The 17500-nt window shown below is 42.3% G+C and overlaps 1 protein-coding gene across 3 annotated transcripts in view; it reads left to right on the top strand.

The window, feature by feature from the left end:
• igsf11 (immunoglobulin superfamily member 11) overlaps positions 1-17500 on the top strand; it is a 130691-nt gene that overhangs the window by 53323 nt on the left and 59868 nt on the right. The gene's annotated exons all lie outside the window — the stretch shown is intronic.

Raw genomic sequence — 17500 nt, 5'->3', positions numbered from 1 at the left:
TCCTCTTCTTCTGCTGCTTCTTCCTCTCCCTCTTCTTCCTCTTCCTCATCTTCTTCTTCCTCATCATCTTCTTCTGCTGCTTCTTGCTCTTCTTCTTCTTCCTCTTCTTCTTCTCCCTCCTCATCTTCTTCTGTTGCTTCTTGCTCTTCTTCCTCTTCTTCCTCATCTTCTTCTTCCCCCTCTTCCTCATTTTCTTCCTCTTCTTCTTTTTTCTTATTTTTCCTCTTGTTCTTCTTCTTCTTCTTCTTCCTCCTCATCTTCTTCTGCTTTTTCTTCCTCTGCTTCTTTTTTCTTATTTTTCCTCTTCTTCTTCTTCTTCTTCTTCCTCTTCTTCTTCTTCTGCTGCTGCTCTTCTTTTGCTCCGTATACCGATTCTCTTCTTCTTCCCCTTCTTTTACTGCGTCTCATTTCGAAGGCTGTGTCCTCCAGAGGCCGCATTTGTCGGTCGTATGCGGCTGCCTCATTTTAGTAAAGTTACCATTACAATCCAAAGTGTGTGTGTGTGTGTGTGTGTGTGTATGTGTAGCACAAATATACCCATGTGACATGTGACTGGTTTTGTGACCCAGGGTTGCATATGGTTTGCTGGTCTACAGTAACGTCATTGATTCCCCTCCAGAAGGACTGATCTGACGGATCGCTGTGCACCTTCAGTTGTTTTTAAGCCGTTTGTTTTGACGAATGTTAAAGCCCATTTTTCAAGCGTAGTCGTGGGGATTGGCTTTGACCACAAGTTGGATTGCGTGTGTGGTTGTGTTTGTGTGCTCTGTGACATTGAAAAAAGCAGGGATGGATGTGAATAGAAAGAGTTTTTCCCGTGTGGCTTCACATCATGAAATAAACTTGGAAAGCTTTGCTGTGAGGAGAAACGGAGAGCGATGTCAGGACTCAGCAGAACTCACGTTAATGTTACGTAAAGGCTTTTCATTTGGGGAGGGAGAAATCTGCGGGTTATGTTTTATTTATGCCGAATGAATTATTGAAGTTATGATGATATGCCTCTCCTCCTTCTTTCTGCCTTGGTTAAACATAAGAAAGAATAATCATAAACATTATTTGCCATAATCTAGTTTGAGCTGTGTTCAAATGCGTGTCCGAGTGTTTTGCATTTAATCTTTCCGCAAAGTCTCGCTCTCTCTTTATCCTTATTCTCCTCCCTCTTTCTTTCATCTGTCTTGCTCTCTGCCCTTCACTCCTTTTCATCTCATCGCATTCTCTCGTTCTTTAAACCTTCTCAGCATTTCACAATGCAGCTTTCTGTGCAGGATGAGAGAACAACTGGCTTCTCTACAAAGACCCTTATGACCCGCAGTATAAGAAAAATCACAACTGTGGTCTCTTTAATACCTCAGTTGTGTCTCACTGAAGTACAGAGCCCCTAAGGTGACATGGTGATGGGAAAATATTAGATGGGAGGGAAAATTAGCTCGCAAGACTATTGCGTTTCACAGATAAACTTTGCGTTTTTCGCTCAAAACGTTTGCGTTTGCTCACAAAACCTTTGCGTTCTTGCTTAAAACACTTGCATTCGCACACACGTTCCCTCAATAAACTTAGCATTTTCTCTCGAAACATGTTTGTTCACAAAACTATTGCATTCCCTCAATAGACTTTGCATTTTCTCTCAAAAAATTTGCGTTCCCTCAATAAACTTTGCGTTTTCTCTCGAAACATGTTTGTTCACAAAACTATTGCATTCCCTCAATAAACGTTGCGTTTTCTCTCAAAAAATGTGCGTTCCCTCAATAAACTTAGCGTTTTCTCTCGAAACATGTTTGTTCACAAAACTATTGCATTCCCTCAATAAACTTTGCGTTTTCTCTCGAAACATGTTTGTTCACAAAACTATTGCATTCTCTCAATAGACTTTGCGTTTTTTCTCAAAAAAATTGCGTTCCCTCAATAAACTTAGCGTTTTCTCTCGAAACATGTTTGTTCACAAAACTATTGCATTCCCTCAATAAACTTTGCGTTTTCTCTCGAAACATGTTTGTTCACAAAACTATTGCATTCCCTCAATAAACTTTGCGTTTTCTCTCGAAACATGTTTGTTCACAAAACTATTGCATTCCCTCAATAGACTTTGCGTTTTTTCTCAAAAAAATGTGCGTTCCCTCAATAAACTTTGAATTTTCTCTCAAAACATTTGTGTTTGTTCACAAAACTATTGTGTTCCCTCAATAAACTTTGCATTTTCTCTCAAATCATTTGCGTTCCCTCAATAAACTTAGCATTTTCTCTCAAATCATTTGCGTTCCCTCAATAAACTTAGCATTTTCTCTCGAAACATGTTTGTTCACAAAACTATTGCATTCTCTCAATAGACTTTGCGTTTTTTCTCAAATCATTTGCGTTCCCTCAATAAACTTAGCATTTTCTCTCAAATCATTTGCGTTCCCTCAATAAACTTAGCATTTTCTCTCGAAACATGTTTGTTCACAAAACTATTGCATTCCCTCAATAGACTTTGCGTTTTTTCTCAAAAAAATTGCGTTCCCTCAATAAACTTTGCGTTTTATCTCGAAACATGTTTGTTCACAAAACTATTGCATTCTCTCAATAGACTTTGCGTTTTTTCTCAAAAAAATTGCGTTCCCTCAATAAACTTTGCGTTTTATCTCGAAACATGTTTGTTCACAAAACTATTGCATTCCCTCAATAGACTTTGCGTTTTTTCTCAAAAAAATTGCGTTCCCTCAATAAACTTTGCGTTTTATCTCGAAACATGTTTGTTCACAAAACTATTGCATTCTCTCAATAGACTTTGCGTTTTTTCTCAAAAAAATTGCGTTCCCTCAATAAACTTTGCGTTTTATCTCGAAACATGTTTGTTCACAAAACTATTGCATTCCCTCAATAGACTTTGCGTTTTTTCTCAAAAAAATTGCGTTCCCTCAATAAACTTTGCGTTTTCTCTCGAAACATGTTTGTTCACAAAACTATTGCATTCCCTCAATAAACTTTGCGTTTTCTCTCGAAACATGTTTGTTCACAAAACTATTGCATTCTCTCAATAGACTTTGCGTTTTTTCTCAAAAAAATTGCGTTCCCTCAATAAACTTAGCGTTTTCTCTCGAAACATGTTTGTTCACAAAACTATTGCATTCCCTCAATAGACTTTGCGTTTTCTCTCGAAACATGTTTGTTCACAAAACTATTGCATTCTCTCAATAGACTTTGCGTTTTTTCTCAAAAAAATTGCATTCCCTCAATAAACTTTGCGTTTTATCTCGAAACATGTTTGTTCACAAAACTATTGCATTCTCTCAATAGACTTTGCGTTTTTTCTCAAAAAAATTGCGTTCCCTCAATAAACTTTGCGTTTTCTCTCGAAACATGTTTGTTCACAAAACTATTGCATTCCCTCAATAAACTTTGCGTTTTCTCTCGAAACATGTTTGTTCACAAAACTATTGCATTCTCTCAATAGACTTTGCGTTTTTTCTCAAAAAAATTGCGTTCCCTCAATAAACTTAGCGTTTTCTCTCGAAACATGTTTGTTCACAAAACTATTGCATTCTCTCAATAGACTTTGCGTTTTTTCTCAAAAAAATTGCGTTCCCTCAATAAACTTAGCGTTTTCTCTCGAAACATGTTTGTTCACAAAACTATTGCATTCCCTCAATAAACTTAGCGTTTTCTCTCGAAACATGTTTGTTCACAAAACTATTGCATTCTCTCAATAGACTTTGCGTTTTTTCTCAAAAAAATTGCGTTCCCTCAATAAACTTAGCGTTTTCTCTCGAAACATGTTTGTTCACAAAACTATTGCATTCCCTCAATAGACTTTGCGTTTTTTCTCAAAAAAATGTGCGTTCCCTCAATAAACTTTGAATTTTCTCTCAAAACATTTGTGTTTGTTCACAAAACTATTGTGTTCCCTCAATAAACTTTGCATTTTCTCTCAAATCATTTGCATTCGCTTACAAACTAGGGGAAAAAAAGAGGTAAAAAGTGCACATATTGAGATATTCATATATTGGTTGACGGATGTATGTTGCGAATAACGTGTGTGACTCGTGTTATGTACTGTTTTATACATGGTGCTCTTAACTAATTGCCCCTTGTGGGATCAATAAAGTTGATTGAATTGAATTGAATTAAAACTATTGTGTTTCCTCAATAAACTTTGCGTTTTTGCTTAAAACACTTGCATTCGCTCGCAAAATGATACCGTTTCCTCAATAAACTTTGCGTTTTCTCTCAAAACATTTGCATTTGCTTGCAGAACGATTGCATTCCCCCGATAAAATTTGCATACTTGCTTAAAATTTTCGCTATGTGCGAATATTTTTGCGTTATTATTAACGCAAATAATTTTTGCTATATTATTAAATCACAATATTACAAATATTATTTTTGCAATATTATTAAATCGTTTTGCGAGTATAAAATATTCGCAAAAAGATTTCGTTCCCCAAATAAACTTTACGGTCTGTTAAAACATTTGTGTGCGAAAGCAAAAGTACTAAAATATATAATTTAAGGGCTTTAGGGGCTCCAAACTATATAAAAGTCTACCTTAGGTCTTAAAAAAAAACAATAATTTTACATGTTTCTCCTCTAGTTTCACAAGAGATCCTGAAATTGTCTCAAACTTTGCAAAAGATAACAAAATCTGCAATCAAATGCAAGAGATAAATGCTCCATATTAATATCATAACTTTATATTTTTACAGTATTGACTCATTTGTGACTATTATAGGCTACATGAAAATTTAGGAGACACATTTGAGGCAAAGTTGATCCTTTATCAAAACATTTATGCATTAGAATCTCCTGAACTATAAAAGAGCAACTTTTGAGCTGTTTTTCTGACCTTTCATTCAGCAGATGCACGTGTTTAAGTAATTAGATATGAGCATGATGCTTTAATGATGTAAAAAGTGTCCTTATTGGCACATTAGCCAGAAGAACGTGTTTTTTGTGTGTTCTGTGAGCAATTGAGCCCTGAAACCAGAATCAAAACAACACATTTGCTCCTCTCCGTCGTTCCTCCATGTCCTTCTGTTTCATCTGAGTCACAAGTTCTTCGGCTTTCATTTCCAATGTGAAAAAAACAGATTAGCACTGCTTCCAGAGAGCGATGGACGCTTTCGAACAGAAGTTGATTGTCTTCAGGGGCCTTAGGACTTTCGAGACAGCTTGAAAAGGGGACAGAAGTTCACTTCATGAAAGCCAAAACACAGACGTTGTAGCTTGAGGAATCTTTAATTGTTTGAAAGGGGAACACAATAATTCTCTCTGGGATCCGAAACAAACCTGTGACTTTCCCCTAGCAACAGATCAAATCCTCTGAGAGTTTATTTGGTGATATTTTAGTAGTTCTCGGTTTGAATCAGAAGCGACTGTCAGATGGCAGAGTTTCAGAGAAGAAAAGCAGCGATGATTTTGTTTCCATGGTCTTGTATGAAACAGCTTTCACAACACATTTACCTTCTACTGTGTGACGTATTTCTGAGAGAAACTGAATACTCAGCATGAAATGAAGCAGGTCAAGAGCTGATTTCATCCTTTGGGATTTGATTGGATTGCGTTTGCATGACTATTTGTGACCCTGGACCACAAAACCAGTCACATGGGTCAATTTTTTGAAACTGAGATTTATACATCATCTAAAAGCTGAATAAATAATCTCTCCATTGATGTGTGGTTTGTTAGGATAGGACAATATTTGGTCGAGACACAACTATTGAAAATCTGGAATCTGAGGAGCAAAAAAATGTAAACATTGAGAAAATCTCCTTTAAAGTTGTGCATTTATGTTCACGATTGTGCTGCATTCACTCACAAAAATACATGTTTTATATATTTACGGTAGGACATTTACTAAATATCTTCATGGAACATGATCTTAATATCCTCATGATTTTTGGCATAAAAGAAAAATGGATAATTTTGACCCGTACAATGTATAGTTGTACATACAACAATTTGTACAATGTTCAATTTCTCCTGGTTTTATGATCAGTACTGTTTTATTTTGGGCCTCTCTTTTATTTCTTAACATACAGACCTCATTCAAAGTTTATTTTGTATATAATTTCAGCTTATTATTCTGTATTTGTTTTTGATCAACTTTGTTTATATAGTTAAAGTTTAAAAATCAACGACACTATTGACATCATTATAATATTTGCATAATGAATTATGGTTGGCGTTCTATTTCTTTAATCTATTTAATCCTCTTTTACACTTGCCTTAAACTGCCTTTCACTCAGAAATTACAAGTACATAACACATTGAATTAAATGTGAAATTAGTGAAATATGCTTACTTGTAAAATATACTCCAATCTTTGCCTTATTAGTGGGCAAGCACCGAAGTTTAGTTACACGTTAGTGTTCTTCTTCCGCTCTTGAAGTTTATGAACCGTATGGTAAAATGTAAAAATAGGAAACCATCTGAACATTAACCACAGCAATTTTGGAGTCTGTAACTCAATCTTCTAGCACCACCAACTCTCCATATTTGCACTCATGTTTATGCTAATAACTTTAACTTGGTGATTGGATACTTTTGTATATTCAGACCAAACTTGGTGTGTGTTTCGACAACCATGTCCTGAGGCTACCTGCACAGTTTCAGCGCAGTGCCACCTAGTGGTCAGGAGATATAAAAAAATGCTTTTTTTATTGCTTAACTTCTGACGGTTTGGCCAAAAAAAACACACAAAACGGGTCTCTTTAGACTTGGTGCCGCATACCAAGTCAAATAATACTCAATGTTCCCATATCGGCCATTTTGTCTATTGACCATTTAAAATTTTGTGGTAAAATAGACAAAACCAACGAATTTGAAACTGTATATGAGGCCGTATCTCTTGAATGATTGGACATATTGACACCAAACTTGGTGTGTGTAATTGTAACCCAACATTGATCACACCAGATCAATTTGGTGTCAGCGCCACCTATTGGTCAAAAGTAATAAGCAATATGTCACATTACAAGTGATTGTATTAATGGGCTTGCATATAACTTGAAACCATTTTTTACAGTGCAGTAGATATTACTTTTTGGATAAAGTTAGTACATTTTGACAAACAAACATTTTTAGAATTAGAATAACATGCATTTATGTATTGTGCACAGTAACCAGGAACATTTACTTCAACTTTTATTTATTTATATAGCACATTTATTAGCAACATTGTTGTCCAAAGTGCTTCACAGTTATAACTAAAAACAATAAAACAAACATTTACAGAGCCTATCAATTTACTACACGCTCTTGGAAATTTCCAAGAGCGTGTAGTAAATTGCTGTAGCAAACTTAGTGAGATCAGTGTAGAGAAAAAGACAAGTTATTACTACAATGTACAGAATACCCTTAACTAAACAATAACTTTTCAACTGAGATTTAAGTCATTCATTAAATTAGGTTGATTTTGGGTGATGAAATCAAATAAATATTATTGATATTTGTGCAATAGGTTGAGATCAAAGGTTAGCAGGGCAGATCATCAGTCATGTCTCCGGATGAGGCTTTACCTGAATTCTCATTTTCAGGTATAGAGAAAAACACCGGAGCGGCTTCTGGCGGTCGGACCGCATTGATCTGAGCCAGAAATACTCTCATCATTACCCAAACCACAGTTCCTACATAACCTGCAATTTATGCGTGAAAGGTTTTGAAGCGGGATCGAGTGGCACTTTAGACAGATGAAAAGAGCAGCTTTGCTTCTTTCTCACTCCATGATGGAGGAATATTGCACTTCTGTATATCATGTGAGCTGTAGCTTGTTTTTCTCACATTAGGTTTGCAACAAGATGTAGAATTCCCAGATTAATTTATGGCAAAGCGACTCAAAAGGGCGAACATCATAATGTGATTTTGCAGAACAACTTTTTTTTTTTTTTTTGCTATAACTGCCACTGTAAAAAATTATCGTGATTTTAACGGTAAAGTATTGTAAAAAATGCTACGGTGGAAAACTGTTAATAGGTTAACAGAAAGTTTACGTACTATATACAGCAAATAACTGTGATAGATCTAGCCTAACTGTACATTTAATGTCATTTTACAGTAAAATACCATTAAATTGACAGTTTTTGGAAGTGAAAAAGAAAGTCATTGAATAATTTACAGTAAAAAAAAACACGTAAATTGATATTCCCACAATTCCCTGCATGACACTTCACATTTTTATTGAAATAACTTTGTTTCTTCATAGTTTTTTCTTATCAGTTATGTACATTATGGTTTTATGTTACATTTAATGTTGTTAAATTAATATTTATTGCATGTAGCTTGTAGCATGTGTGTTACCATGATGGTGTTTTGTGTTTGTGTGAATGACACTGTGCAGCTTCTACTGTATATATTAATATTAACTTTCCTGTGGAAAAGTGATTGTGATGAGCTTTGTTTCATCATGTGACTTTCATCACTTCTGTGATTGGTGGTTGTCAGTGTATTACAATAGAACAAAACAGATATTAGTACTTCAATAGGTCGGTAAATTAACATATCAGTTAATGAAATAAGTTTTTTTACTGTAAATTCAAGTTAAGTCTGTAAAACCTAAAATGTTTCTACCATATTTCTTACGGTAAATTTCTGGAAACCACATCTGCCGTTTTTGTTACAGTAAATCTAACCGTTTTTTTTTTTTTTTTTACCGTTAATTTTTTTAACATATTTTTACTTTTTTTTTTTTTTTACCCCCTTGCTTGATGCTGGATGCTGCTTTAGAGCTTTTTTATATATTTTTATATATATATATATATATAGTTCCCTTTCGTAGTCACTTCGAGTTACGTCGAAATGACGACGAATGGGGTTCGCTTAGAAGCCTATCCTCTTCGAATATTAATAAAACGAGCCAATGGCAAGCAAATGCCATGGGTCTGCTGAATTTGCATAGCGTAACTCCGCCCCACAGTGTGGGTATATAAGGAAGTGAGCCGGCAACATGCAGATATGTTTTCGCTTTCGGAGCCAAGTTTATCCTTCACTCCACAAGCCATCCTGAGTATCATCTCTATTCCTCTTCGAGACGAGCTTCCCTCCAGGTGTTGGTGTGACAGCGAGTTCCAGCGAGTGCACATTCCCTGCGATCTGAGCAGTGATCTGCCAGTGTGTGTGTGTTCTCTCCCTGGTCGCTTCAGCATCTGCGGGGATTTCTCCTTCTCTCTAAAAGAGCAAAGCGCGTGGCACGTCTTTTTAAAGATGCATCGCCCGTGCCCTTCTGGTTGTGGTCACTGGCTGTCTGATTTAGATGGGCACAATCGCTGTTTTGCGTGTTTGGGCTTAGAGCACGCCAAAGCAGCGCTTGTGGATGACTCATGTTTTCATTGCGGAAACATGACCATCGCGACACTACGGTCGAGACTCAGTGATCTCGAAAGAGTGAGAGTCCCCTCATCCACACCCCGATCTACCCCCTCTAGTAATAGAGCTGGTACTTCGGCTGGTGGCCAGGGTGACCTGAGGGTGACGGTGTGGCAACAACAACCGACGATTCGTCCTCGGGCCACATCCCCCTCTCAAGTGCCGCAACCCGCGAGCCGACCAGATGATGCGCTCGATCAGTCCCGGCCAACGGTCGGCGGCGGACCGAGTGCGCCGTCTGGCGCTCCTAATGACGATGCTATGTCGATCACAGCATCACAAGGTGGGCAGGAGTCCTCGGGAGATGAGGGGTCGGCTGTGCTGCCGCCTCCGGGCGCGTCAGCATTGCCCGATCCTGATCCCGAGCTGACGGCCATGCTTTCCCGGGCAGCCGCGAGCATCGGGTTAGAGTGCAATCCGCCACCCTGCCCCGAGCGCTCGCGTCTGGACGATTGGTTTTTGGGCGCGGCCGCCGATTCACGTCGGCGTCCAACCCCAATGCCTTTCTTCCCGGATGTGCATGAGGAGGTCTCGAGGTCCTGGAAGACACCCTTGTCTTCCCGTGATCGCTCGGCGACCTCCTCCGCCTTTCCTCCTCTCGATCAGGCGGCTGTTTACGGGTACACTGGGGTGCCTATGGTTGAACGCTCTGTTGCGATGCAACTGTGTCCACAGAGTGCTTCTTCCCGTGGTGATCCTAAGCACCCCTCCAAGGCCTGTAGGTTTTCGTCGACCCTGGTGGCGAAGACCTATAGAGCTGCGGGGCAGGCAGCCGCCTCATTGCATGCCATGGCCACTCTGCAGGTCTACCAGGCCCAGATGCTCAGGGACATGCACGAGGGGAGGACTGACCCAGGGCTCTTCAATGAGCTGCGTGCCGCCACTGACCTCGCTCTCCGGGCGACGAAAGTGACCGCACGCTCCCTGGGCCAGGTGATGTCCACTAGTGTGGTCCAGGAGAGACACCTCTGGCTCAACCTGGCTGATATGAGGGACGCTGAGCGGACTCGTCTGCTTGACGCCCCCATATCCCAGGCTGGCCTCTTCGGCGGAGCGGTTGAAGATTTTGCCCAACAGTTTTCAACCGCCCAGAAGCAGACTGAGGCTATTCGTCATATTCTGCCCCGACGGCCCGCTGCTGCCTCCACCCAGCCGTCGGTTCAGACGCCTCAGCCTGCTCGCCGCCGAGGGCGCCCTCCCGCGGCTCCCGCCCCTCCCGCACGGCCCCAGCAGCAGCCTTCACCCGGGCCGCGTCGTGGAGGACGCCGCAGGCAGGCGCCCCAGCCCTCTCCAGCCCCGCGCCCCGCTAAACGCCAGGCCAAGCGGCGCTCCTGAGACGGGCTGCTCAGAGATGGCCATCAGTTCTTCTCAGGAGATGGTAGCAGGACCACTCCTTCCCCCGGTGGAGGGCCGGGGGAGAATCCTTTGTTCTCCACTCCCCGCTGCTCACCCACGGGTGGGCAGCACCCTAATGTGGTTAAAGAAAGAACTGATATCCCCATCTCTGAGCCCCCAGAAGGGAATGACAGTGCGCGCCGCCCACGGGCCCCGCCGCTCTCATCCCCTTCTGTCGCCAGACCCCTGCCAGAGCACGCCCCCGTGGAACGCTGGTCCTTCCCTGGCTCCCTCTGGCAGGACGCGGCTAATGACCGTGCCCCCACACCGGGCCGCTATGCCACCCACGTCCGGGCCGGTCATTCCGCTTCGCTGCACCCCCGCGGGGACGTCTGTCGTCCGCATGACCCCGCTGGCACAGTCCTTGGGAGCCTGGTTAGAGCTTCCCAACCTGTCCCGCTGGCTCGCGCGGACCATCAGGCTCGGCTATGCGATTCAGTTCGCGCGGTCTCCTCCCCGCTTCAGGGGAGTCCGCTTCACTATGGTCGGTGGCAATGCCCCTGTCATGAGAGCGGAGGTCGCCACCCTGCTGGCGAAGGGTGCGATCGAGACTGTCCCTCCAGCCGCAATGAGGTCCGGCTTCTACAGCCCCTACTTCATTGTCCCCAAGAAAACCGGTGGGTTACGACCAATCCTGGATCTGCGCGTCTCGAACCGTTCCCTTCACAGGCTTCCGTTCAAGATGCTCACGGCCAAGCGCATTTTCGAATGTGTGCAGCCACAGGATTGGTTTGCAGCGATCGACCTGAAGGACGCCTACTTTCATGTCTCCATTCTTCCTCGACACAGGCCGTTTCTACGGTTTGCTTTCGAGGGGCAGGCATACCAGTACGCGGTCCTCCCATTCGGGCTGGCCCTGTCTCCTCGCGTCTTCACGAAGGTCGTCGAGGCAGCCCTTGTGCCGCTACGGCAACACGGGGTTCGCATCCTGAATTATCTCGACGACTGGCTAATCCTAGCTCACTCTCGGGACCAGGTTTGCGAACACAGGGACCTAGTGCTCCGGCACCTAGTCCGTCTGGGCCTTCGGGTCAACTGGGAGAAGAGCAAACTTTGCCCCGTGCAGAGGATCTCTTTTCTCGGTATGGAAATCGACTCGGTCGCCATGTGCGCGCAGCTTACGAGCGAGCGCGCGCAGTCACTGCTGACTTGCCTGAGACAAATCCAGAGCAAGAGTGCGGTTCCACTGAAACTTTTTCAGAGGCTCCTGGGGCATATGGCATCTGCAGCCGCGGTAACGCCGCTCGGATTGCTTCATATGAGACCGCTTCAGCACTGGCTTCACGATCGAGTCCCGAGGTGGGCATGGCACCAGGGCAAGCTCCGAGTACCAGTTACTCCGACCTGCCGTCAGACCTTCTCCCCGTGGACGAACCTCAGCTTTCTACGGGCCGGAGTGCCCTTAGAACGAGTTTCCAGGCATGTTGTTGTGTCAACGGATGCCTCCTCCACGGGCTGGGGTGCCATGTGCAATGGACATGCTGCCGCGGGCTCCTGGACAGGACCCCACCGCCTATGGCATGTCAATTGCCTCGAGTTGCTGGCAGTACGTCTCGCTCTGCACCGCTTCCGGGCGCTGCTCAAGAACCAGCACGTACTAGTCCGATCAGACAATACCGCGACAGTAGCGTACATCAACCGACAAGGTGGTCTACGCTCCCGCCGTATGTCGCAACTCGCCCGCCACCTCCTCTTATGGAGTCAGAAGCATCTGAGGTCGCTTCGAGCCATTTATATTCCGGGAGACCTGAACTGTGCAGCCGACGAGCTCTCACGGCTTCAGCCTCTTCCTGGAGAATGGAGACTCCATCCCCAGGCGGTCCAGCTGATTTGGGATCAGTTCGGGGACGCACAGGTAGACCTGTTTGCCTCCCACGACTCGTCCCACTGCGCCCAGTTTTACTCCCTGACCGAGGGCACGCTCGGCACGGACGCTCTGGCGCACAGCTGGCCCCGGGGCCTCCGCAAATATGCGTTTCCCCCAGTGAGCCTTCTTGCACAGACCCTGTGCAAGATCAGGGAGGACGAGGAGCAGGTCATATTGGTTGCGCCGCACTGGCCCACCCGAACCTGGTTCTCCGAACTTGTACTCCTCGCGACAGCACCTCCCTGGCCAATTCCTCTGAGGAAGGACCTCCTTTCTCAGGGACGGGGCACCCTTTGGCACCCTCGTCCCGATCTCTGGAACCTCCACGTGTGGCTCCTGGACGGGACGAGGCAGGTTTGAGTACCCTACCACCAGCGGTGGTGGCTACCATCACTTCCGCTAGAGCGTCGTCCACTAGACATGCCTACGCGTTGAAGTGGAACCTCTTCGTCTCTTGGTGCTCTTCTCACTCAGAAGACCCCAGATCATGCCCGATCAGTGTCGTGCTTTCCTTCCTGCAGGATGGGTTGGAGCGAAGGCTGTCTCCCTCCACCCTGAAAGTATATGTTGCCGCTATCGCCGCACATCACGACGCAGTTGATGGTAAGTCCGTGGGAAAGCACGACCTGGTCATCAGGTTCCTGAGAGGAGCGAGGAGACTACAGCCTCCTCGCCCTCCTCTCGTTCCCTCTTGGGACCTCTCAGTGGTACTAACTGCCCTGCAGAGTGCTCCCTTTGAGCCTCTGCAATCAGTGGAGCTTAAGTTCCTGTCAATTAAGACAGCGCTCCTGGTTGCTCTGGCCTCCATCAAGAGGGTAGGGGACCTGCACGCATTTTCTGTAGACGAAGCGTGCCTGGAATTCGGGCCGGCCTTTTCTCACGTGATCCTGAGACCCCGGCCTGGATATGTGCCCAAGGTTCCCACCACTCCCTTCCGGGACCAGGTGGTGAACCTGCAAGCGCTGCCCCTGGAGGAGGCAGACCCAGCCTTGGCATTGCTCTGTCCAGTACGCGCCCTCCGTGCTTACGTAGACAGAACGCAATGTTTCAGGACCTCAGACCAGCTCTTTGTCTGTTATGGTGGGAAGCTGAAGGGAAGGGCTCTCTCCAAGCAAAGGTTGTCTCACTGGATAGTGGACGCCATTGCTTTGGCTTACCAGCAGCAAGGTCGACCGTGCCCCCTTGGTGTGACGGCCCACTCCACCCGGAGTGTGGCCTCCTCTTGGGCTCTAGCGCATGGCGCCTCGCTAACAGACATCTGCAGAGCTGCAGGCTGGGCGACACCCAACACATTCGCCAGATTCTACAATCTCCGAGTGGAGCCAGTGTCCTCCCGAGTACTCGCTTCAACCAGCCGGTGCTAGGACCCGCTCAGGTGTCTTCGCTTGCTCGCCATTCCACTCCACGGACTGGATACGTGCGATATTCTCCTCAGGTGAGCCTGATAAGCCCTGAGTTCCTCCAGCGCTGTTGACGTCAACGCCAGAGTTATGCCTCCGGCAGCTTTCGCGTTGGCTAGGTGCCACCATGTGCATGGTTCCCCCGCTGGGCGACCCCCACGTGTGTATTTCCACTGTAAGCCTCCTTCGAGCATGTGTCTTTCCCTTGGCAAGCCAGTCTGCCACCCCTGGGGTTGAAATACTCCACCCTACGGGCTGGACACCCCAGTGTTATCCGTATGCACCCCCCTCCGGGTCATATGTGTTTTCTTAAGTCCCCCCCCTTCGGGCGGGCACTGATTGCATATTTCCACTGTGATATGCTTCCCAGTGTACCTTGGTATTCCTGTGTTAAGTAGGAGTCCTTCGTCCGTGCTAGTCTCACGACAGGGAGCTCAGACTTACGCAGGGCACTGGAAGACAGCCGAGGTGGCGTGATTGGACTGGGAACCCCATTCGTCGTCATTTCGACGTAACTCGAAGTGACTACGAAAGGGAACGTCTCGGTTACGAATGTAACCCTCGTTCCCTGAGTAGGGAACGGAGACGTTACGTCTTCCTGCCACTTCCGCTGTACCGCTGGAACAGCCTGAGTTCAGCTTGGCTCCTTCAGCGAAGAAACATATCTGCATGTTGCCGGCTCACTTCCTTATATACCCACACTGTGGGGCGGAGTTACGCTATGCAAATTCAGCAGACCCATGGCATTTGCTTGCCATTGGCTCGTTTTATTAATATTCGAAGAGGATAGGCTTCTAAGCGAACCCCATTCGTCGTCATTTCGACGTAACGTCTCCGTTCCCTACTCAGGGAACGAGGGTTACATTCGTAACCGAGACGTTTCTGACTTCTCAAGTTAAAAGCAGTGGCTCTCTGGCCACCCATTGAGTCGATTTATTTATTCATACGCAGAGCCGAGAGCTGTCAGAAAGAAGCGTGGCCTTGCAGATGAGGAGAAGTTATTCCTCTGAAGCATCTCGACTCTCTTAGGAGCGTATTAGAGCCCAGAAACGCAGGAAAACTCGGGAGCAACACTCCCCTCGGGAGGTCATTGATTTTATCACATTTATATTCAGGCAGGCTTGATGGACTAATGTATGCCACCCAGAAACAATATAAATGCATGAATACATTTTTCAGACATAATTTTTCATTTCCGTGCGGAGCTGCCGGCAGGGTCCGTTCCGGTGAGGGTTTACAGTTGTGGAAAAGCATTTCCTTTCATGTCTCGTATAAAGGAGTCTCTGTGTGCCGTGACATTCCTCATAATGTGATTCATTACCGACTCCAGCACATGTGAATGCCGAATCCCAGATCCTTCTCCTGAACATCTTCCTGTCATCCCATCACCCGCCTGCTGCCTGTCCCAGGGCACATTATAAATCCATAACCATAATTCTCATTATTCTTTCTTAGTAAAGACAGCTGATTTTTATGTATTAAAAAAACATATAATAAATGTATTTTACTTATAATCAAATCAAATCCACTTTTATTTATAAAGCAAATTTAAAATCAACCTCGTTTGAATATTAATATATTAATATTCATATTAACTATATTCAACTACTAATATTAGTTGATTTTATAAGCATTTTTAAAATGTAAATATTCTAAATTATTAATCATGTTTTTATTAATAATTCTAATTAATAATTACAATTTAAGTTGAATTAATAATCTATTTCACATATAATGTTATAATAATAATAATTCTACTTTTATTATTGATAATTATATACTTAATAATTCTAAATTAAATGCAATTAATAATTTATTTTATATATAATGTTTTAATAATTCAACTAATAATTGTAATTTAAACTTAATTTAATTAATAATATATGTATTTTACATTTACTAATGTTTCATTAATAATAATAATAATTCAACTTAAAACTAAATTAAATGTAGCCTAATTAATAATCTATATATGATTTTATATATAATAATGATTTAATAATTGTACTTAATTCTGATTTAAATGTAATTAATACTCTGTATATTTTACATGTTTTTTAATAATAATTCTACTTAATATTTCTAAATTAAATGTAATTAACAATAAATTTATCTTACATATAATAATGTTTTTTTAATAATAATTCGACTCAATAATTGTAAATTAAATGCAATTAATAATTTATTTATTTTACATATAATAATATTTTAATAATTTGACTTAATAATTGTAAATTAAACTTATTTTAATTAATGATCTATTTATTTTACATTTAATAATGTTTATTACTAATAATCCTACTTTATAATTCTCAATTAAATATAATTAATTATCAGTTTATTTTACAAATGATAATATTTTATTAATAATAAATCTACTTAATAATTCTAAATTAAATGTAGTTAATAATAAATTTATTTGGCATATATTAATATTTTAATAATTATACTTAATACTAAACATCATTAATAATCCGTTTACTTTACATATAATGTTTTATTAATACCTCTGAATTAGAATTTATAATGGATATTATCATTAAAAGTCACAAGAATCTTAATGGTTCTTAAAATAGACCCCGCAAAATATAATTAATTATTTCCGTCTCTTGATTATGAAGTGAAATGTGATCTGGACACTTGTTTTGTGTTTATGTAAGACCATTCGTCACTCTTACGCTTACACAAAAGAGGCTTACGCTGCATTTTTCTGATGACGCTTCATCAGACGTCATTAAATTAATGATTATTTTTGACTTATGCATATTGGTTTTGTTTGAAATTGCACTGTGAAATGGGATTGTGCCACTGGAGGGTTCGGTCATTAATCGCAGCTGTGTTTCTAAATGACTTTCACACCTGAACTGAGTCAAGATCATGTTTCTCACTCTTAAACTCACACACATTTACATTTACATTTATGCATTTGGCAGATGCTCTTATGCATTTATGCTTTTATGAATTTTGCATTTCAAAATGCATTTCAAGGTACACATTATCTGCAGAACACAGAAGGATTCAATAATAGAGATGTTATAATAATAGAGCTAATAAATAAAGACCTTGGATGTCTTGCTTATGCTGATTTCTGAGAAAAAAAATTAAGATTTGCATAAATTAAGTGTAAATATTTCCGGCTCTAAATTTGATGAGTCTTCAGCCTCATTAATCAGAGAGTTTAAAAAAGTTTTTTGTGTGTGTGTGACTTCTCTTTGAAAGTTTATGAGGAAGTGCTTATCCTCAGAGAAATTAAACTTATAAAGGTGTGATTAAAAGGTAATTATGACATTATTAAGCTGCAATGCAAATCCGTGTACACTAGCGTTTAAAAGTTTGCTGTCATGAGGATTTTCTAATGTTTTTGAGTCTCTTCTGCTCACCAAAGCTGCGTTTATTTGATCGAAAATACAGTAAAAACAGTGAAATATTATTACAGTCTAAATAACAGTTTTCTATGTGAATATATAGTAAAGTGTAATTTATTCCTGTGATCAAATCTGAA

This window comes from Phoxinus phoxinus (genome assembly GCF_949152265.1).
Source record: "Phoxinus phoxinus genome assembly, chromosome: 4".
NCBI classification, from domain to species: Eukaryota; Metazoa; Chordata; class Actinopteri; order Cypriniformes; family Leuciscidae; genus Phoxinus; species Phoxinus phoxinus.
This window is presented reverse-complemented; position numbering and strand designations above follow the sequence as displayed.